General features: G+C 39.9%; 2 pseudogenes across 1 annotated transcript in view; one reads left to right on the forward strand and one right to left on the reverse strand.

Moving 5' to 3' along the window:
- Positions 1–23822, forward strand: part of LOC146399379 (protein FAM240B-like) — a 134704-nt pseudogene that overhangs the window by 76333 nt on the left and 34549 nt on the right. The window contains exon 2 of the transcript XR_014817643.1: positions 14380–14493. The product of XR_014817643.1 is annotated as a protein FAM240B-like (transcript). The remainder of the gene's footprint in view (positions 1–14379; positions 14494–23822) is intronic.
- Positions 8204–9856, reverse strand: LOC110258542 (pituitary homeobox 1 pseudogene; annotated as a pseudogene).

The raw sequence follows: 23822 nt of genomic DNA on the forward strand, positions 1-23822 counted from the left end.
AACTACTAGGCATAGGAGTTCCTGTCATGGCTCAGTGGTTAACAAATCCAACTAGGAACCATGAGGTTGTGGGTTCAATCCCTGGCCTTGCTTAGTGGGTTAAGGATCAGCATTGCCCTGAGCCATGGTGTAGGTCACAGACGTGGCTCAGATCTAGCATTGCTGTGGCTATGGCATAGGCCAGTGGCTACAGCTCTGACTAGACTCCTAGCCTGGGAACCTCCATATGCTGCAGGTGTGACCCTAAAAAGACAAAAAAAAAAAAAAAACTAGGCACATACAGATTGTATAGGGACACTCCCACAAAAGAACACCACTTCAAGCTCACAATAGGTAAATTGCACCTACTTTCATAGAGACAAAGAAAATTAAGGAAATTGATAAGGCAGAGGAATGTCTTTCAATGAAAAGAGCAAGGGTAAACCCCTGAAAATCAATTAATTAAATATATTTCATTAAATATCTATTTAAATAATTAGAGATAAATAATTAAATAGATTAAACAATTATCAAAATGAAGAGTGTTAGGTTTGCTGAGGGAGGAATGTGTTAGGCCAAGTTGATAAAGCAAGAAAGACTTATTAAGACATCCAAAGCAGATGGGCTGAGCTCAATATGATACCATCAGTAACTATGGGAAGATGCTAGGCTTATAAATGATCTGTGGCAGGAGTTTATGGTGGGAACAGAGAAGAAGGAGGAGTGGAGGGTCAGGGAGAGGGAGGGGGTCGAGTCCCAAGGCATTTAATCCCTGTAAGTGTTAATCTACAGTTGTTTTTCACAGGCCATTGTTTCTTGCTGCCCAACTTGGGCATCCACTTTCTGGGGAAAAGGTGCACCAGGCCATACCCATGTCCACAGCAGGTCTCCAAGGTGAACAGCCACATTTGGCAGAGGGGGGGAATCTGTCACCATCCTTCTGGGAGCCTATCAAAGAGTTTAAAGCTTTAGTAGTAAGAATGCTAACTGAATTAGAGAAAAAATTAAATGAGCATGGGGAGAATTTTAGTAAAACTAGAAAATATAAAAAAGAACCAGTCAGAATTGAAGAATACAATAACCAAAATAAAAAATGTTAGAAAAAACTAACAGCAGACTAGATGATAGAGAAGAATTAATAAATGATCTGGAGGATAGAATAATAGAAAACACCCAATCAAAAGAGAAAAAAAATTTAAAATGAAATGAGAACATTTTAATGGATCTCAAAGACAACATCAAGCCTATCAACATTCCCTTTATAGGGGTCCCAGAAAGGGAAGACAGACAACAAGGTCAAAAATGTATTTAATCAAATTATGGCTGAAAACTTCCCAAATGTAAAGAAGGAAACATATCCAGGTACAGGAAGCACAGAGGATCCCAACAATATGAACCCAAACAAATCCATACCAAGACATACCATAATTAAAGTGGGCAGTTCCCATCATGGCTCAGTGGTTAATGAATCCGACTAGGAACATGAGGTTGCAGGTTCAATCCCTGGCCTTGCCCAGTGGGTTAAGGATCCAGTGTTGCTGTGAGTATGGTGTAGGTCGCAGATGTGGCTCAGATCCTGTGTTGCTGTGGCTCTGGCATAGGCCAGCAGCAACTACAGCTCTGATTAGACCCCTAGTCTGGGAACCTCCATATGCTGCCAGTGCAGCCCTAGAAAAAGACCCAAAAAAAGACAAAAAAATATAATAAAAAAATAAAATGGCACAAGTAAAGATAAAGAGAGAATTGTAAAAGCAATAAGAAAACAACCCCATACAAGGGAACCCCCATAAGGATGTCAGCTGATTTTTCTACAGAAATTTGGCAGGTCAGGAGTGGCATGATATGTTCAAAGAGCTGAAAGGGAAAAACCTGCAATGTAAGGTACCCTATACAGCAAGATGATACTTAGAGTAAAAAGAGAGATAAAAAAATGTCTCAGACAAGCAAAAACTAATCCAGTTCATCAATACTAAGCCAACATTTAAGGAAATGCTAAATTCTCTTCATGAAAAATAAAAGTGTACAACAAGAAGCAACTATCTATAAGGAAGGAAAAAGATCCACTAGTAGCCAAGTATATAGTAAAGGCTGAAGGATCAGCCAGTTAAATAAGATGCTACAAATATTAAAAGTCAAAAAAATTGTAAAATCAATAATAATTAAAATAACTTCATGATGAACATGAAGTTGTCAAATATGACATCAAAAAACACAAAGTATGGGGGAAGAGTGAAAAATGTTGATCTTTTAGAATGTGCTTGGATTTAAAGGACCACCTGTATCAAATAAACAGATACAGTCATGGGTCAACATATATGAATACCATAGCAACCACAAGAGAGGAAGGAACACAAATATACCACTAAAGGAAATTGTCAGAACAAAGAAATTAAAAGTATGAGAAAAGAATAGAGAAGAACTACAAAAACAACCAGGTAACAAGTAATAAAATGGCAGTAAGTACACACCTATCAATAATTACTTTAAATGTTAACGGACTAAATGCTCCAATAAAAAGACATAGGGTGGATGGTTGAATAAAAATGTGACCCATCTATATGCTGCTTTCAAGAGACTCACTTCAGAGCAAAAGACAGACTGAAAGGATATGAAAAAAATACTTCATGCAAATGGAAATGAAAATAAAGCTGAGTAACAAAACTCATTTCAGACAAATTAGACTTTTAAATCAACTCCATAACAAAAGACAAAGAATGGGCATTATTTAATAATGACAGCATTAATACAAGAGGGGAATATATAACATTCGTTAACATATATGCACCTAATATAGGAGCACCTAAATATTCAAAGCAAATATTAACAGACAGAAAGGGAAAATCTGACAATACAATAATAGCAGAGGATTTCAACATTCCACTTAACATCAATGTGTTCATTTATCAAGACAAAACCAATAAGGAAACACTTGTCTTAAATGATGCCTTAGACCAGTTGATCTTAACAAATATCTACAGGATATTCCCTAAAAACAAGAAAGCACATTCTTTTCAAGTGCACACAGACCATTCTCCAGGATGGATCACATCCTAAGACACAAAACAAATTTCAACAAATTTAAGAGGATAGATACTATATCAAGTTTTTTTTTTCTGACCCCAATAACATGAAAATAGAGGTCAATCACAGGAAGAAAAATGGGCAAAACACATGAGAAGTAAACAACATGCTGCTAAAAAAACCAATGTGCCAATGAAAAAATCACAGAGAGGGGTCTGAAAATACCTCAGGAAAAGTAAAAATTAAAACACAACATTCCAAAATCTTTGGGACACAGCAAAAGCAGTTCTAAGAGGGAAGTTTATAGCAATACAGGCCTAACCCAAGAAACAAGAAAAATCTGAATCATACCTACCATATAAAGGAATTAGAAAAAAAAAAACAAAAAAAACTCAAACAAGCCCAAAGTCAGATAAGAAAGAAACAAATAATAATAAAGAGGAAATTAATGAAATACAGACCCCCCCAAAATGGAAAAAAAAAAACTATTTTCTTTAAAAAAATGAATAAGCTTTTAGCCAGCTCATTAGGAAAAAGTCCAAATTCTTTAAAAATTTGTGATTAATTTCTTACTAATTGTGACTAGTGAAGCTCAATTCACTAATTACCAAAGAAATGCAAATCTAAAACACAATATAAGATACCGCTTCACATCTGTCAAAATGGCTATCTCCAAAAAGACCACAAATAAAAAAATGTTGGTGAAAATGAAAAAGGAACATTTTGTACACTGTTGGTAGGAGTGTAAATTTGTAAAGCCACTATGGAAAGCAGTATGAAGATTCCTCAAAAAAATTAAAAAAGGAGATAATTTATAATCCAGCAACTTCATTGCTGGGTATATATCCAAAGAAAATGAAAACACATATTAGGAAGGATAAATGCACCCCAATGTTCATAGGAACATTACGTACTATAGCCAAGATATGGAAGCAACCTAAATGTCCAACAGATGAATGGATAAAGATATGATATGTATATACAAGAGAATACTAGTCATCCACAAAAAAGAATGACGTTTGCAAAAATACTGGTGGACTTGGAACATACTATGCCTGGTGAAATAAGTTATGCAGAGAAAGACAAACGCTGTATATCATTGATACATGGAGTTGAAAAAACAGTCATGAATATAACAGTCATGAATATAAAAGTCATGAATATAACAAAACAGAAACATATTCACAGTTATAAAGAACATCCTAATGGTTACCACTGGGGAGAGGGAAGAGAGGAGGAGCTAGATGGGGTAGAGTATCAAAAGGTACAAACTGCAACATATAAAATAAATAAGCTATAAGTATATATTGTATAGCACAGGGAATATAGCTAGTATTTTATAACTTTAAATGGAATATAATCTATAAAAGTAATTGAATCACTATGTTGTACACCTGAAACTCATATACTATTATAAATCAAATATATCTCAAATGTTAAAATGTTGCAAAAGTTTTTCATTTTTTATTTATTTATTTCGTCTTTTTGTCTTTTCTAGGGCCACACCCGCAGCATATGGAGGTTCCCATGCTAGGGGTCTAATCAGAGCTGTAGTCACTGGCCTACACCACAGCCACAGCAACACCAGATCTGAGCTGCGTCTGCGACCTACACCACAGTTCACGGCAATGCCGGATCCTGAACCCATGGAGCAAGGCCAGGGATCAAACCTGTGACCTCATGGTTCCTAGTCAGATTTGTTAACCACTGAGCCACGATGGGAATGCCACAAAAATTTTTTAAATTAAATTAATAAAATAATGAGTTTCATGTTAGTTATATTTACAACAAAATAAATAAATAGATAAATGGATACATAAATAAGATTTGAAAGAGGCAATCAGTCAGCCAGATTTGACCTGAAAGCCAGAGCTGCTGAGCCCTGGTGATTTGTGTGATCACAAGCAAGTTGTCTAGTGTCTCTCTTCCTCAGAAGGTTGTGTGAAGGTTAAAAGAGTTAATACTTAGCATTTAAGATAACACTTGGAATACATTAAATATTCAATAAATGCTAGGTGTTAATATTATCAGTATTGTTCTCAGTAAATTTTAGAACATTTGAGGATTTGAGGAAAGAGATGAATCTTGTCTTTTCACATGAACACATATGAAAGTTCCCTTAGATCACAAGCACAGAGGCAGTGGCTTAACTAGAGTTGCTAGACTCCTCTGCCCCCAGCTGCCTCCTGATGACATCTTCAGTAGAGTTCAATGGCTAAGAATAGGAAGTTAGCTCAAGGGTTCTGAGCCTGGGAATATACAGCTATCAAGAGAAGGCTGGAAGAACTGGAAATAAAAGGGTGATGTTCTCATGAGAAAACAGGAGGGTCCCAGAGCCACTCTGCCCAGTAACAATTTATCTAGAATCTCCAGTGCCAGGGTTCTCTGAGAGTTCAGTCACCAACAATGCCAAGGCCACAGCCAAAATAGGCATGCAGGATAGACATCTGATCACTTGGGCACAGCTGGCATGACAATGCAGGCAACAGAGAATACAGAAATGTTATTCAGGAGGATCCACTAGCTGTTATTTCTGCTGTATTGGCTATAATTTATTTTCCTTTTTCTTTTTTCGCTTTCTTAAGGCCACACTTGTGGCATATGGAAATTCCTAGGCTAGGGGTGTAATCAAAGCTGTAGCCGCTGGCCCGTGCCACAGCCACAGCAATGCAGGATCTGAGCCACATCTGTGACCTACACCACAACTCATGGCAATGCTGGATCCTTAACCCACTGAGCGAGGCCAGGGATCGAACCTGCAACCTCATGGTTCCTACTCGGAACTGTTTCTGCTGTGCCACCATATGAACTCCTGTATTGGCTATATAATTTCTCTCTCTCTCTTTTTTGATTCTATGGCATTTAAGGCCTTGATCTGGAGAGATACCCCACAAGGGGCTAACTAATTCCTAGACATAGAAAACAATACCCTTCAAGTGTACCTTTGATATAAAAACTAGCAAATCCATAGACAACATTCCCAACTGTCTCCTTTAAAAAATAGACGCAAAGCCAATATTCCCTCTTTCCTAAATCACCCCAAGGAAGGATATTAGACAACTAGGGATCATCCTTATAGCCTAAATCACACCAAATTATTCGAACTAGCCAATCTAGGTTACTTGGTGTACCTACCTTTCCTCACCCATTCTGATGGTCATCTAGACCTTTAGAAAAGAGAAATTCACCAAGGGATCCTAAGAGTGCTGGACATAGGTAGTTGGCCACAAACCTAACAACTGGACTGATTTTTAGAAACTTTTTCAAATGATTGAGACCAAGGAAGAAATACAATTTGACTCATGAGCAAAAGCGTGAGTTGTCAAAGTGATTCGTATACAGTCCTGGTCCAGTATCTTGAGTTAGCTGTCTACTTAGCTGTCATTTTTTTTTTTCTCTTCTTGGCCTGGTGATGTTGGTTTTAGAATAAGAAAAAAGAATTGCAGTTCATTCAGGAGGAGGCCTCAAAACCGAGTCTCTATCAAAAACTAAGGTGTAAGAAATTATGACCTATCTTTTATATTAGCATTCCATAGATTAGCAAACTTATAAATACTATTTATAGTTTCTAGAAAATGTGCTTTTTTTAAAAAATGAAAAATATCTTAATGGGTGCCAAGCATACATATTAATAATCCTAAATATTTTTAGCTACTCTGTAAAAGGAAAGTCTATGTTCAGTAATTAATATTCCAGTATCTTATTTGGAAATGACTTGGATTTTTAATGGTTTTTCATCATTTAACATAATTTAGCAAAACTCAAGTTACCAACATCTGGAAAGACTATTTCCAAAATATAATTATAGAGTTTAACCTAAAAGCTTTTAATTCATTTACCTCTACTTTATTTGCTTAAAAGTTTCATCATACCAAGTTATTTTTCTTGCTAACAAACTTGTAACAAATAACAAGATCTTATTTGCTTTCTAATAAACCTAGGTACTATAAAAGTATTATATTTAATGTTGATAACTCTAAAAACATGCCTATAATAACTAAACCAAAGAGATAACATCTTTAATACCTGATATTAATTCAACACTGCATATTTGCCAGATTATGTGACCCCAAAATTCATTCCAGCCAGTTTCTTTTATATTTCTGAGTATTAATATAAATGCTTAATTTCCTATAATCCAATTCAATAAATAAAGCTTTTACAAATTAACTTTGGGAATAACAAACATCTACAACACAGAGGTATACAAACACAAACAGATACAGACACCCTCTAATTTCTCTTTTTTTTTAAGCATGCTCGTATTATGGTTTTAATAGGTGTACATGAACTAGTCGATATAAATTATAGATTTATGATTCTATACAGTCAGTGCGACATACACAGAGAGGCTGTATGTCTGAGAGCGGGTATGCAGTGTAGGCGGGCGTGGGGCCCTGGCAGCGCCCCCAAGCTCTCCAGGCTGGACTTTCGCACAGCGGCCGGTGAGGAAGGGTCTGGGACAGGAGGCCACCTCCTAGCCAGGAAGCCAAGTGGAGGACCTGAGCCGGCGGCGAAGCTCGGGGGCTGGAGGCTCAGAGACGAATCTTTCCCACCCTCCATCCTTGTCCACACCTCCAGCTGCAGCTCTGTGGCCCTAAAATAGGCCAGACGCGCGGGGCCGTTAGTGCTGGTCTACTGCGAGTCCCGGACCCTGGGATGGGTACCTTGATCCCCGGCCCAACGCCAGGTCCAACCTGCATCTGGATGGAGCTAAGGTATGCTCGGCCGCGCCCAGCTCAGAGGGGGCCTTTAGGTTCGCACCCTGCCAGGGGCCAGGCTTGCCCCGGCTCCGTGGCGCTCCAGTTCTCAGGCGAGGCCGCTCAGTCCGGGTCCAGCTCGGCGGGAACGCGGGTTATGGGAGCGCTCCCTCCGAGCTACCGGTCCCGGCCCGCTCCTCCCGCGCCGCATCCCCTCCGCGGAGCAGCCCGTCCTGCTGGGAGGGAGCGAACACGAACCACCGGCACCATCCCGAGGAAACTTGCAGCTCATCCGTTTTGGTTTTTCTCCAGCACTTTTCTCTGATGTCTTTTTGCTTCGTTTTATCTTGTTTTGGAGGGCTGAGTGGGGTCCAGGAAAGCAAACACAAAACCAATCCAGAGGTGGGGAGGTGGGGAGCAAGGGGCCGTGGAGGCGCCAGGTCCTCAGCGCCCGCCCCAGGGGTGCCGGGCCCACCACTGGTCCTCTTGGCCCTCCTGGGAGGTCAGCTGTTGTAGTGGCATGCTTTGAGGCCTGAGGCCGGTCCCTGCAGGCTGCCTGTAGCCTCACGAGGAGTGCTGCTTGGACTTGAGCTGTAGGCTGTCTAGGCTTGAGTTGCATGTGTCCGGGGGTAGACGCTGTACAGCAAGGCGGGTGTGCCATAAGGGCAGGCGCCCGGTGACATGGTGGTGTTAAGTGAGGACCGGAGAGGTTGTTGATATTGAGGCCCGAGTTGGGCATGCTGGGCATGGCACCGGGGCCCATGCTCGAGGGCATGGTCATGGAGGAGATGGAGCTGGGGGCGGAGAACATGGACTGTGACGACAGCGGGCTCATGGAGTTGAAGAATGTGGAGCTCTTGATGGAGAGTGGTGCTGGCGCCAGACTCTTGGTGGTCCAGTTGTTGTAGGAGTAGCCAGCGGCATACACATCCTCAGAGGCCGCTGAACCGGGGCACGTAGACGTCCTTGCACAGGTCCAGCAGCTGGTTACCCTCGCACTTGTGCCACTTGGCTCACCAGTTCTTGAACCAGACCTGCACGTGTGGCTCGGTGAGGTTGGTCCACACAGCAATCTCCTCCTGCATGCACATACTCATGTCTGGGTAGTGGTTCCTCTGGAACGTGGCCTCCAGGTCCTGCAGTTGCTGACTTGAGACACCCTATCATTTCCATCCCCAAATTTCAGCCATGAATGAGGTACAATAATATAAAACCCATCAATAACAAAAAGGGTTGGATTCAAATTGGGTTTCTGGTAGATGGGACAAATCCAGATCACCTGCCCAGATCACTAAATCCTTTTTACTAATATTTATGGAGAAGACATTTAAGATCTCTATTTGTACCTAAGTCAGGCTCCAAATTACCTATTGCTCTGTTTTACCTTCCTGAAATTTATATTTTAAAGAGATGGTCACTTTCACATAGTCATTTGATGCTTTCCAAAAAGCTCTCAAATTTCCTAGGTTTCCCTCTCTATCTATGGGACTTATTGGGATTCCTATAACTACCTGTGTAATTATCCTACTCCATCCCTATAACTGCCTCACTTTTAACTATGGCCCTTGGTTCACATTTGATCTGAAGAGGCTAGCCTGTAACTTCAGATGGTCCCATTGTAACAAGTACTAGTGTTTTCAGATGGGGAAGGCAATTCAGACAAAAGATTATTTTAGAATGACTATTTAAATAAGGTTTAGAGGGGAGCAATAGTTAAAGTTATAGGTACATTTTTATCATTAATCTTTAATTAGCCTTCTGCAATAAATCTTTTAATGAGGTTATTTTGGAGTTTTAAAACATTTGGGGGCTTCTGCATACCAACAAAAATCGGTACAATAGTTTAAGATGAGAGCTCTCTCAATTTTAACAATTTAGAAGTTTTTCCAATTCAAAGGATCCAAGGAGGTAGCCCTAAACATATTTTTCCCTGCTAATTAATTTAGAAAGAGAAAAATTTTTACCACTGTTGTTTCTGGCAGACCCTACTGCTAGAGACCCAGAAGACCATTGGCTTGAAAACAGTCCATAAAAAAAAATCAGTTTGGGAGTGCCCCAAACAAGAACCCAATCTTGGCCAGTTCAGGGTGGGGTTTCCTTTAATTCCCGTTTAAGTACTTGCGAGCATACATAAACCCATAGGTGGTTGCCTGCATGGGCGCTCTTTTGCCTTTAGGCTTTCCATTATTAATCTGGTAGTCTAATTCAGATATGAAATAATCTGAACAAGTTTCTGAGGACAGTATGGTGGATCAAATGTGTCCTTGCTTCTGAGTTTAGCTAACCAAAGCGTTACCCTTGAAACAGTTCAACTCTTTTTTTTTTCCCTTAGTTTCTCCTTTCAACAGTTTACAGTTACCATGGGTGCTTGGAGTACTAGATTATCGGCCTCTGGTCATGCAGTATTTACTTGCTAGTTGTAGTGGGTCTCCCTTATTCTTCAGAGCTGAATAATTCAGGCATTTGAATTAATTCTAATTCACCAGCAAAATTTTTCTCGGTTCAGAGTGTTGGGGAAAGGTGACCTTGGCTGGGATCGTCAGTGTTGGAAAGTGAGACACACGAACACAGGGAGATCTTGACAAGGCTCTTTATTTCTGCAGAAGGGCATGAGTGCTCAAAAAGTGCATGAAGAAGGAAGACCCCCCCCTCTCCTATTTATCTCTAACACAGGCAGTGTATCTCTTCCCTTCCCATTGGTTGGGTTGGGGCACACATTCTTCTCAGTTGGCTAATTTGAAACAAATTGTTACTGGGAGAAGAGGGAAAGAGGGGGGTAGAGGAAGGTGTCTCAGACAAAGCAGGAACAAATTGGAGCAACCAAGTCTTACTTTGTTAGAAAAGATATGTGTTAATTCTCTCAAGACCACATGTCAATTTGTTTTTTTTTGTTTGTTTGTTTTTTCAATTTAATCCAAACTTAACAAAACCCAGCCACCTATGTTTTCTTAGGCCTCCTGCCCAGATCCTCATTGGATTCTGCCTAGGTAGTGTACCAGTGCCCCTTAAGACAAGTTTTAGAAAATTGACAGAACACTGTAAACCAAGTATAATTGAAAAAATAGAAATATATATATATATATATTTTTTAAGATGGGGAAGTTCCCATCATGGCTCCGTGGTTAACAAACCTGACTAGTATCCATGAGGATGAGAATTCAATCTCTGGCCTTGCTCAGTGGGTTAAGGATCCAGCATTGCCATGTGCTGTGGTGTAGGTTGCAGGCTCAGATCCTGCATTACTGTGTCTGTGCGTAGTCTGGCAGCTACAGCTCTGACTCGATCCCTAGCCTGGGAATCTCCATATGCTGAGGAGATTGTCCTAAATAGACAAAAAAAAAAAAAAAAAAAAAAAAAGACTCCAAGTTTTAAGTAAGAATAGTTTGAATAAAATTTTAAGGATCATCATTCACACAATTATAGCCAGAACTCTTCCTCTGCTCGCTGGTACCAAAAAGAAACATGGAGACAGAGTTTTGGGTGAAGGAGAAATAATAGCTTTATTGCTTTGCCAGGCAAAGGAGGGTCACAGCAGGCCTATGCCTCAAAGACTGTTCCCCACTTAGGAGAGTTTGGGAAGTGGTTTTACAGTCTGGGGAGTGAAAAATAGGGCCACGGATAAGGATCAGGGTAGAGGCAAGCTTGCGTTGTTTTCAAAGCTGGTGTTCAGTGGTCTGGTGGTCTTCTTTCCAGAATAAAGAATGCTTCATTACTGTATTCCATTCATTGAGGGGTTTAGTTCTGTAGAAGAACCCAAAAATATTGTTATCTATATACTTTGAGGAGGAACCAGGACCCTGCCCCAAGGCTGCACTATTGTTTCTTGACTGCTCCTCCCTGGGGTCTCTGAATCCACTCCCTTCCCTGATGAGCAACTGTTTGAGCCTGCCCTTTGGAACTCAGGGAAGGTCATGGAGGCTGAAGTTTATTCCCTAAAAGCAAGAAATGGGGGCCACAGAAAGAAAGCCTTGTGTGCCCAGGAGTGCACAGGGCCCTGCTTGGTTTCACAATGAGATCTGGATGTCAGGGGAACTCACCAGAACTTCTAAGGAACCAGTGGGGCTCAATGGGCCTATGCTTCATACCAAGAACCAGTTCAGGATAAACTCCCAGTGGGTTATCTCTGATTTCCTGTTGGCTACACCATACATATTTGAAAAAAAAATAATCAGTTGATGTAAGAAATGGAAAATTTTATTTGAGCCATACTGATGATTATAACCAGAAAACAGCCTCTCAGAAAGTTCCAAGAACTGTTCTGCCAGTTAGAATTCAAAGCACAGTTATGTAAATTTTTGAGACAGAGGACTGTATATTAAATTATATATTATTGATGGTTTACACAATCCATATCTACGCATACAAAACAAATATAGAGGGTCATGGTGAAACTGATAGCACTTATGGTTTGAACCTAGCCAGAACCCAGATTGGGACTTGAACCCATATGCCAGGACTCAAACCCAGCCTAAACCCAGAGTGGGGTTTGAACCCATGGATTTTAAATGAAAATCACTCACCCAGAGTCTGGACTTACTGAGGTTCAGCTTCTTTCTGTCTCAGAATAGAAGGAATTCAGTGAGAGACAAAGTGGCAAGCAAGAAATAGATTTATTTAGATACGACACTTGTAAGAGATGCAAGCAGGCAGACAAGGATGCTCTGCCCCAAGGATTAGGTGGGCTACATTTTTATAATCCAAGGGGAGTGGGGGTGGGAAAGGACTGCCTCTTCTTCTTTCTTCAAGTAGAGTAGTAGCTCTTCCTTGGTATCCAGTAAGAGAGTATTTGACCCTATAAGGTCAAACTAGGACTGTCATGGTGCTTATTCATATCAGTAGAATGGTGGTCCTTAAACTCCTGTCCTTGGTATGAACTTGAATGCAGCCCTCACCCCATCCCCCACCCAGTGACCTGAGGCATATCTCATGCCTCCACTAGTCAAGCAAGTCTGCTTTGTTCCTTCTGATGGCCCTCTTGAGCAATTATTAACTTATTTGTGATCTCCCAAATTTCCCCAGATGTCCCTTTCTATCTGCGGTCCCTTATTGGGACTCCTACAACTACTTGGTAATTATCCTACTCTATCCCTATCAATGGGTGCCACGGCCCCTTACAAGATGAAGAAGGAAGGTTATCTCCTTCTTTTTTTTTTTTTTTTTTTTTTTGACTTTTTGCCTTATCTAGGCCTGCTCCAATTGGACTCCCAGGCTAGGAGTCCAATTGGAGCTATAGCTGCCGGCCTACACCACAGCCACAGCAATGCAGAATCTCAGCTGCATCTGTGACCCACACCACAGCTCACAGCAACACCAGATCCTTAACCCACTAAGCAAGGCCAGGGATAGAACCTGCAACCTCATGGTTCCTAGTCAGATTTGTTAACCACTGAGCCATGACCGGAACCCCAGTCTCCTTCTATTACCTATGAGCTGTGACCCTGGATGAGATTAAGAAGCCATGTCTTCTCCTAAGGAGGTCTGGTTAATGCAGACACACAACATACACTAAAGGGGAGGAAAGAGACCCAAATGATCAAAGAAAAATTTTATATTTAAATTCTTCTCCTCTTCCCATAAAATATGAATTTTATTTCATCAGGAGTTAAAGACAGAAATTGTCATTTAATAATCTGTCACCTGCTAGTATTTAGTTTCACTGCATTTTCTGAAGTATAAATGATAGACATCTGTGGTTTCAATGTCCTCCTTGGATACATTTTTCATTGAGATTTTCTTTCTTTAAATTGTTGCTTTTGTATAGGTGGTACTCTACAAGTGGTTTCAGAATTAACTCCTCTCTTTCCTTATGAAAACCACTTTCCTCTGTAAAATTTTGTTCAGCCAGTTTAAAGTAAGTGGACTCATTGAAGTACGTTCATAGATTCAATATTAAATATTACCACTTCAACCAGATAAAATTTGAACATCAATATTAGACAAGGTCGTCACATGTAATGTAAGTTGTATATTTATAATTCACTGAACCAAGTAATGAGTATGCAGTTAGTAGCATAGCAGAAAGATTTGTTGAAAACCAGAGCTATTTTTGTTATCAGATGAGTGAGTATTCTCTAAGTGTTTTTCCTAAGGACAAAATGTGCTCCTCTAAAATGGGATAAGAGCCACTCTAAAATGAGAAGTCATCTCACTTGGATGCATTTTATTGGAAAACACTCACCAGGGGTCAATTCCTGCTTCAGCTGGTAGAGAACTAAGCAGACCGTGATATGTCATCACCAGATTCTATTCAAGGATTAATGGCCCCAAAGAACAAGATGCCTCTTTAAGTCTTCCTGTAATGTTACACCCAATAGTGACTCGTTCCACCATTCCAGTCCCTTTTGCACATTGAGGGGCAGAGGATGGCTTTTCACAAGTCTCAGAGGAACAGGGGACATGGATAATCCAGTACAGGTTCTAAGTCATCTCTTTTGGTTCAGGCCAAGTCATGGCACCCATGAGATCTGCCAAAACAGAAGCTCTCCTCCCCTGGGGTGGGAGGGGTAGCAATAGATGGAATTTGCTTAGAGTCATCTCTCACCACAAGGGAAATCTACAATGTCCCTGGAAAGATATGGTCTAATTCTGCTACTAATTTGGTTTAAATGACCTTGAAAGGTTGAGGGATTTCTGTAACTCCTTCACTCCATATATAAAAGGCTGTGATAATGAATTTCAGGGCAGCACCTGTTGGCCTTCACAAATCAGAACTGAGGATCCAGGAGTGGGACTGAGACTTGTCTTCCTTTGCACCTCAGCAGGATACCACCTCACCTGGAAATTCATCTTTAAGGTACAGTGTATTCATCTTGGTGTTGTCAGGTGCGGGATCAGCTTATACCTGGTGCTGGGAGTTGACACTCATTTCTTATACATGTGTCTTTGGTGGCCATTTGGACTCATTTTTCCCTCCCTTTGAACACCCCACTTTGCACTAGTCTGGGAACAGGGTTAGACCAATAGAGTTTTTCCATCTCTGATTTCTGCATGTTGGTTATGCATGCATTTCAAGTTAGTATGAAAAAACATAAATCAGTTTTTGATCTCACTGAGAAAGTCTCTCTTGAGATTAAATAAAATACAGAACATACCTCATATTGATTAATGGACAACTTAGTGCCAAGGAAACATTTATTATGGGTGCCAGAATCAAGGCGGCATCTTAGAAAGCTGAAGGTCTTGAGAATTAATCTATAATTTGGGGTTTTTACTTGACTAAATAACATAGGACTTGGGAAAGTAAATTGTAGAATTATCTTTTGTTTTGGTTTATACACCTAATCATTATCTAGCCCCTCATTAAATGACATAAGTGATTGAGCCTTACACAAAATCAAGGTTTATATAAATGTTATTTGATTAACTTGATATTTATTTAAAGGGCATTCTAGTATGCTTTCAGAGTAAGTTAATTAGTAAACGAAATTTATGAATTCCCAAAGGAGTAATATCTTTTCCAGATTGGCAATTTTTGCTGCAAATAAAACTAATTATTTGAATAGATATAAACTTGAGCAAAAAAAAAAAATCTTTGCTGTGAGGATGCAGAGAAATAGAACTGATTGAAGAACAGACCCCTTCTGCTAAAGTCTAATTATTTATATTTGCCCTTTAGTTATGTCCAAGGCAACCAGACATCCTCATTTGGAAGATATGCACTGAAATACAAAACCCCTATAATGCCAAAGGTGCAGATTATTCCCTTGAACCTGATACTAATGGATTTCCCCAACTCTTAGAACCAGAAAGAACCCTGATGAACCTCTAAACCGAACACTTCATTTCACAGATGAGGATACTGAAGTATCTTTGCCAAAATCTAAAAAGAAAGTTTGTAAACAAAGTGAAAGAAAGTCATAAAATAAAAAGCATTTAAACATGTACCTAAGAAATAAATACATTAATAATAATATGGTTGAAATCACAATAGGCCAAATATCATCCAAAGAAAATAGAGGAAATAGAAATTAATAATTGGCCATTTAGAATATCTACTGTGAGAAACTTGAACATTTCTTTTTACTTATCTCAAACTATGTATCTTCCTTATTAGCACAAAAATGCAAATAAATTTTGTTAAAATTTGTTTTTTATTTGTTTAAGCAATGAGTTTTTTTAATGTTTAATACTATTGAACACATAGGACTCTATATCAGCACTGTCACAATTTATTCATTAATTCAACAAATAATTTTTGAGTGTCAACTACTTTCCAGTGTCTGTCTTGAGATGGCACATTCAGGTATGATCTCCTGAGTACAGAACCAGAAGCTGTGCTTTTGTCTTTTCACTAAGTGCTGAACACATCAATAGTTTGGTATTTTCTGCCCTAGTGGAGACTAAAAGCACCTCTACAGAAGAGGATTTTCTAAGTCTATAAATGTTCCGACACTCCCATAACAGCAGAGGGCCATATGGAATTATACAGTCAATATTTAAGAATACATAGCTTGTAATTGACCTGCAATTATAATTCTAGGAGTTTCTGCTCCAGATATGCTTGTGAACAAAATATATGATTCACACTAATTTTTTGCAATAGATCCAAATAAATTTAATGTCCATCAACACAAGAATGCTTACATAAATTAGGCATATCCACTAAAAATGGCAACCATAAAAAAAATACAGTCTGACAAGGAAATATTTTCTGAAGTGAAAAAATAATGCAGAGCAGTGTATATACTATGGTTCTGCTTGCAAAAAAAAATTCTCATATGTGGTTTCATTAAAATGGAAATATAAATAAGACATTATTAACAGTGGGTGTCTTTGAGAAGAGTATCAGGCAAGAGCAAGAAAAAAAGAAGACTTTTAGTTTTATATCCTTCGGTACTTTTTTTTTTTTTTTTTTTTTGCTTTTTTTTAGGGCCAACCACCCATGACATATGGAAGTTCCCAGGCTAGGGGTCAAATCAGAGCTGCAAGCTGCCAGCCTATCTCACAGCCACAGCAATGCAGGATCCAAGCCATGTCTGCAATCTACATCTTAGCTCACAGCAACATTGGAATCCCAACGTGATTCCAATGTGAGGCCAGGGATCAAACCTGCATCTTCATGGATACCAGTCACATTTGTCTCTGCTGCACCACAATGGGACCTCCACTTTCAGTACTTTTTGAAATGTTTTGCTGTATACATGCACTATATTTACATGTTTTATTTTTTTATTCTTTTTGTTTTTTTGTTTTTTTTTGTCTTTCTGCTATTTCTTGGACCGCTCCCCCAGCATATGGAGGTTCCCAGGCTATGGATCGAATCGGAGCCGTAGCCACCGGCCTACGCCAGAGCCACAGCAACGTGGGATCCAAGGCCCATCTGCAACCTACACCACAGCTCACGGCAACACAGGATCCTTAACCCACTGAGCAAGGCCAGGGATCCAACCCGCAACTTCATGGTTCCTAATCAGATTCGCTAACCACTGAGCCATGACGGGAACTCCATATATTTACATGTTTTAAAATGCAGTCTTGGGAGTTCCCGTCGTGGCGCAGTGGTTAACGAATCCGACTAGGAACCATGAGGTTGCGGGTTCGATCCCTGCCCTTGCTCGCTGGATTAACGATCCGGCGTTGCCGTGAGCTGTGGTGTAGGTTGCAGACGCGGCTCGGATCCCATGTTGCTGTGGCTCTGGCGTAGGCCGGTGGCTACGGCTCCGATTCGACCCCTAGCCTGGGAACCTCCATATGCTGCAGGAGTGGCCCAAGAAATAGCAGAAAGACAAAAAAAAAAAAAAAAAAAAAAAAAAATGCACTCTTAAAGGAAAGATTTTGCTAACAGTGTAAAACTTCAAAACTTGTTGACCAAATCATTTGTAGTATTTTCTGAGAAGAAAGATTGAATAAATTATGGCATGCAATAATTTTCATATGTATCTCCAAATATATGGACCATCACAACAAGAAGAAACAAATTTTAACTGTCCTATAGGAGTTCCCTTCCTGGCTCAGCAGTTAACAAACCCTAATAGGATGTATGAGGATGGAGGTTCGATCCCTGGCCTTGCTCAGTGGGTTAAGGATCTGGCATTACTGTGAGCTGTGATGTAGGTTGCAGACATGGTTCAGATCCTGTGTTGCTGTGGCTGTGGCACAGACTAGCAGGTGTAGCTCTGATTCAGTCCCTAGCCTGGGAACCTCCATAAGCTGCAGGTGCAGCTCTAAAAAGCAAAACACAAAAACAAAAACAAAACTGTCTTATAATACTCATCAAGAAAAAGGAAGTGAGAATGTATACATGTATGTGTAACTGGGTCACCATGCTGTACAATAGGAAAAAAAGTAATGTATCGGGGAAATAAAAAAAAATTAGAAAAGGAAAAAGAAAGTGAATCCTGCTCCAAGTCTGTATTTTGGTCTTGAGTGTCTTTTCTCTTTCAATACCACTACCAGTGCCAACTATGTTTGCTCTCCTTGTCCCGCATGCTCATTATTTCCTCCTCCCTCTCTAGTCTTCCTGAATTTGTGCATTTAGACATAGCTGCCTCTCTCGTACCTCTTGATTTTCTAAAGAATCATGATTCATTGATTACAATGATCCAGCTTATTTAGAAACTGCACTCTGTGAGGCAGAAATGTGGGATAACAACCCCATGATTTTATTCTTACTCAGCAGAGCAGTAGAGATGATTAAAGTGCCTTTGTTCCAAGTATTCATTTTCTAAAAGAAAAAAATGTTTCTGGAAATACAACTGTTTGGGGAAATCAGACTCCTTTAGAGCCCATTCTTTTCTAAAGATACACAGTTCATTTTCTGTTCAGAAAAAAAGTAGCATTGATTAGTGGCAGTCAAATAGCAATTAGGCTGGGATCAAGTGGGGAAGGATAATATTTTAGCCAATTTTTATGTTTTAGCCACCTTAAACCTTTCAAGATTTTTAATGGTAGTAGAATATAAAAGTTGCTAGAGAAGTTATCATTTTTAGCTCAAAATTTTTTTGGAGAATTTTGACTCAGCAGACAAGTGATGCCAGCATGAGAGAATCATAGGCATTTTGTCCATTGGACAAGAAAGTTTAAGATGCATTGGGTGAAGTATGCCATATTAAGCAAGGTCCTTGGCCAACAGTAGTTTAGTCTAGTTAATGGGACAATGTTATGCCTCAGCTTTAGTGGGATTGGGCAAAGGCAGACCCAGGCTTCTCTGTGATTGGCAGGAGAGACTCTAATACTTCCCAATTCCCTTCCAACCCAAATTAGGTGACTAGACATCAAATGGAACAGCTGAGATGTTGTCAATATAACCTACAAAGGTTGGCAGTGACGAGGGGAATGGAGGAGGCTAAACAGTTTTCTCTTGCTTTGTAGTGTTTTACTGTTCCATTTTACAGATGAGAAAACAGACTTCATTCAAGCACCTTCCCCATATGGAAAGTAGAGGTCTACTAACTCCTAAAGGAAGAGGGCTCTTTCTATGACTTAAATAGGGCTGTGCTCCTGGAAGGGTTAATTCTTAGGGTATTGAAAATTTCCATCTGTGAGAATGATGCATAATTCATAATGGTGTCAGGAAGATGCATATATTGATATAAAGCCTTTTAATTTTTTTTTCCTTTTAGGGCCACACTAGAGGCATATGGAGGTTCTCAGGCTAGGGATCGAATTGAAGCTACAGCTGCCAGCCTACACTGCAGTCACAGCAACACAGGATCTGAGCCGTGTCTGTGACCTACACCACAGCTCACAGCAATGCCAGATCCTTAACCCACTGAGCAAGGCCAGGGGTCGAACCCGCAACTTCATGGTTCCTGGTCAGATTCATTTCCACTGTGCCACAACGGGAACTGCTGCTTTTAATTTTTTTTATTTTGACATCATTTTAGATTTAGATGGAGTTGCAAATCTGTCACCTCAGTTTTCTTTAATATTAATACCTTGGAGTTCCCATTGTGACTCAGTGGAAACATATCTGACTAGCACCCATGAGGACACAGGTTTGATCCCCAGCCTCGCTCAGTGGATTAAGGATCTGGTGTTGCCATGAGCTGTGGTATGGGTCACATACACAGCTCAGATCTGGCATTGCTGTGGCTGTAGTGTAGGGCAGCAGCTGCAGCTCCTATTCAGCCCGTTGCCTGGGAACCTCCATATGTCACAGGTGCAGCCCCCCCCCAAAAAAAGACAAAAAAGTAAATAAATTAAAATAAAAATATATTAATATCTTACATAACCAGTATATTTATCAAAACTATGAAATTAAAAATTGGTACAGTATAGAGTTCCCATTGTGGCTCAGCGGAAATGAATCTGACTAGTATCCATGAGGATTCAGGTAAGATTCCAGTCCTTGTTCAGTGGGTCAGGAATCTAGCATTGCTGTGAGATATGGTGTAGGTCACAGATGTGGCTCATATCCTGAGTTGCTATGGCTGTGGTGTAGCCCAGCAGCTATAGCTCTGATTCGACCCCTAGCCTGGAAACATCCATATGCTGCATATTCAGCCCTGAAGAGCGCACGCACGTGCACACACACACGCACACACACACAAATTGGTACAGTTAATTTAACTGCAGATTTTATTCTGAGTCCTCCAGTTTTTCAATTAATGTCCTTTTTCAGGATCCAGAGTAAAATACTACATTGTATTATGCGAAATGCATAGATATTTAATCTCCTCCAACCTGTGACAGGTTTTCAGTCTTTCCTTGTCTTTTGTGACCTTGACACTTTTAATGAGTTGTGATCAGGTGTTTTGTAGACAGAGTTTTGGGCAAAGCAGAAGGAACAGTTTTATTGCTTTGCCAGGCAAAGGAGGCCACAGCAGTCTAATCCCTCAAAACTGTGTCCTCCTCTGAGAGGAGATAACAAGGGGTTTCATAGGTTTAGCTTGGAAGACAGGGTTCTTGATGAAGGTGTCTGTATTATTTTCCCTCCATAGATCATTTCACAGTCATCAAGTCTGTTCTCAGTTGCTCAGGTGATTGTTTCCGATTGTCTTTGAGGTTATCATTTCTTGAACTTTTCTTTAGAAAGAAGGTTGTTTACAGGAAAGGGATGATAGGGAGTGTTTCAATTACAAAAGAAAATACTAGGTCCAATATAACTCTAACTAGAATGTAACCATTAGGAAAAGAAAGCAATCAAGCAAGGAAGAAATCATTTGTACAAACTGGTAAGGATACATTCACGGGCCAAGGCATGGCATAACATCATGGAGACTGTTTTAATTTTTTCATTTTTTTAAAATGTTTTTTTATATAATGATTTTTATTTTTTTCCATTATAGCTGGTTTACTATGGAGACCATTTTAACTAGTTTTTATCTGTAACCTATGTTTCCTAATTATTAACACTTGAGTCAGCCTTTTGAGACTGAGGGGAGGCCTGGGAGGCCAAATAAAAAGCATTGCTCTTTAAAACACAAGGCTTTAGAGTTCTCACTGTGGCTCAGTGGAAACAAATCTGACTGGCATCCATGAGGACACAGGTTTGATCCCTGGCCTTGTTCGGTGGGTTAAGGATCCAGCATTGCCATGAGCTGTGGTGTAGGTGACAGACGTGGCTCAGATCCTGAGTCGCTGTGGCTGTGATGTAGGCCAGCAGTTGTAGCTCCAATTGGACCCCTAGCCTGGGAACCTCCACAGGCCACAAGTGAGGCCCTAAAAAGCAAATAAATAAATAAATAAATAAATAAATTAATTAATTAAATTAAACACAAGGATTTAGGGGCTTGTATATGGTTTCATATTTGGCACTATCTCTGGTGGGAGGAGGGGGTGGTGATCAAGAATTTGTGGTCATATGTTAAAATAGCCAAAATAATAAATTTTGGAGAGGCTGTTTGAAGCTATGCAAACACCCTGTTTCTCCTTAAAAATTTCATCTACTAATTTGATCATTCCTCAAAGAATCCTACCTGCAGGAACCACTGTGGTGTTCTCATGGTGACTTTTCTATTCCTTTCATTCCTTCCACATGTATTCATTGGAATTATTCTGAAAGAAATAATTGCTTGTTCTCCCCCATTTATTTATTTTAATAATTTGTATTGGATTCATTCTTTGGGTTGTGACTAATATCATGTTATTTATTTTGTTGCTCAAATTGTTCCCAGTTCTAGCTTATTGGGAGCACATTCAAGTTGGCACTCCAACTTTTATCAATACCACTCACCTTTTTTAAGCCCTTTCATACTTTTTGGCATTATGAAATGCTCATTACAAAGAATTTCAAAAGGGAATGTGTGCCCAGGGTTTCTTTACCTGAAGTCAGTGGTCTGCATAAGAAATTTGGGGGGAAGGCATGGTAAATGTAAGAGAAGCAAGGTAAATAGCACATTTTTTCTTGAAAGAAGAGGAAAGTAATTTTTATTTCTTTAACTTTTTATTTGGAAAATAAACAATTGAAATGTTACAAGAATAATTCTTCTTAATTAAATTTTATTTTTTTAATTATTTCCCCAATACAATTTCTTTTCTACGGTACAGCATGGTGACCCAGTTACACATACATGTACACATTCTATTTTCTCACATTGTCATACTCCATCACAAGTGACTAGACATAGTTCCCAGTGCTACACAGCAGGATCTCATTGCTAACCCATTCCAAAGGCAATAGTTTGCATCCATTAACCCAAGCTCCCAATCTACCCCACTCCCTCCCCCTTCCCCTTGGCAACCACAAGTCTATTCTCCAAGTCCATGACTTTCTTTTCTGTGGAAAGATTCATTTGTACCTTATATTAGATTCCAGATATAAGTGATATCATGTGGTATTTGTCTTTCTCTTTCTGACTTACTTCACTCAGTATGAGAGTCTCTGTTCCAACCATGTTGCTGCAGATGGCATTATTTTGTTCTTTTTATGGCTGAGTAGTATTCCATTGTGTATATATAATATAACACTTCTTCCTAATCCAATCATCTGTCGATGGACATTTGTGTTGTTTCCATGTCTTGGCTGTTGTGAATAGTGCTGCAGTGAACATGTGGGTGCACGTGTCTCTTTTAAGGGAAATTTTGTCTGGATGTATGCCCAAGAGTGGGGTTGTTGGGTCATAGGTAGTTCTATGTATAGTTTTCTAAGGTACCTCCATACTGTTCTCCACGGTGGTTGTACCAGCTTACATTCCCACCAACGGTGCAGAAGGGTTCCCTTTTCTCCATGCGTCCTCCAGCACTTGCTATTTGTGGACTTATTAATGATGGCCCTTCTGACTGGTGTGAGTGGTATCTCACGGTAGTTTTGATTTGTATTTCTCTAATAATCAGTGATGTTGAGCATTTTTTTTCATGTGCTTGTTGGCCATCTGTACATCTTCCTTGGAAAAAGGTCTATTCAGGTATTTTTCCCATTGTTCAATTGGGTTGTTGGCTTTTTTGCCGTTGAGTTGTATAAGTTGCTTATATATTCTAAAGATTAAGCCCTTGTCAGTTGCATCATTTGAAACTATTTTTTCCCATTCTGTAAGTTGTCTTTTTGTTTGCTTTTTGGTTTTCTTTGCTGTGCAAAAGCTTGTCAGTTTGATTTATGGTTTATTTTTGCTTTTATTTCTGTTGCTTCGGGAGACTCTGACCTGAGAAAATATTCATGAGGTTGATGTCAGAGAATGTTTTGCCTATGCTCTCTTCCAGGAGTTTGATGGTGTCTTGTCTTATATTTAAGTCTTTAAGCCATTTTGAGTTTGTTTTCATGCATGGTGTGAGGGTATGTTATAGTTTCATTGATTTGCATGCAGCTGTCCAGGTTTCCCAGCAATACTTGCTAAAAAGACTGCCTTTTTTGGAGTTTCCATCATGGCGCAGTGGTTAACGAATCCGACTAGGAACCATGAGGTTGCGGGTTCACTCCCTGCCCTTGCTCAGTGGGTTAACCATCTGGTGTTGCCGTGAGCTGTGGTGTAGGTTGCAGACGCGGCTCAGGTCCCGAGTTGCTGTGGCTCTGGTGTAGGCCAGCAGCTACAGCTCCAATTCGACCCCTAGCCTTAGAACCTCCATATGCTGCAGGAATGGCCCAAGAAATAGCAAAAAGACCAAAAAAAAAAGGCTGCCTTTTTTTCTCATTTTATGTTCTTGCCTCCTTTGTCAAAGATAAATTGACCATAGGTGGCTGGGTTTATTTTTGCGTTCTCTGTTCTCTTCCATTGGTCTGTATGTCTATTTTGGTACCAGTACCAC

The sequence above is a fragment of the Sus scrofa genome, chromosome 10 (genome assembly GCF_054392235.1).
Source record: "Sus scrofa isolate SSC_HxYL_T2T_F1_AM1 chromosome 10, Sscrofa_HxYL_maternal_Yorkshire_Landrace_v2.0, whole genome shotgun sequence".
Taxonomy (NCBI): domain Eukaryota; kingdom Metazoa; phylum Chordata; class Mammalia; order Artiodactyla; family Suidae; genus Sus; species Sus scrofa.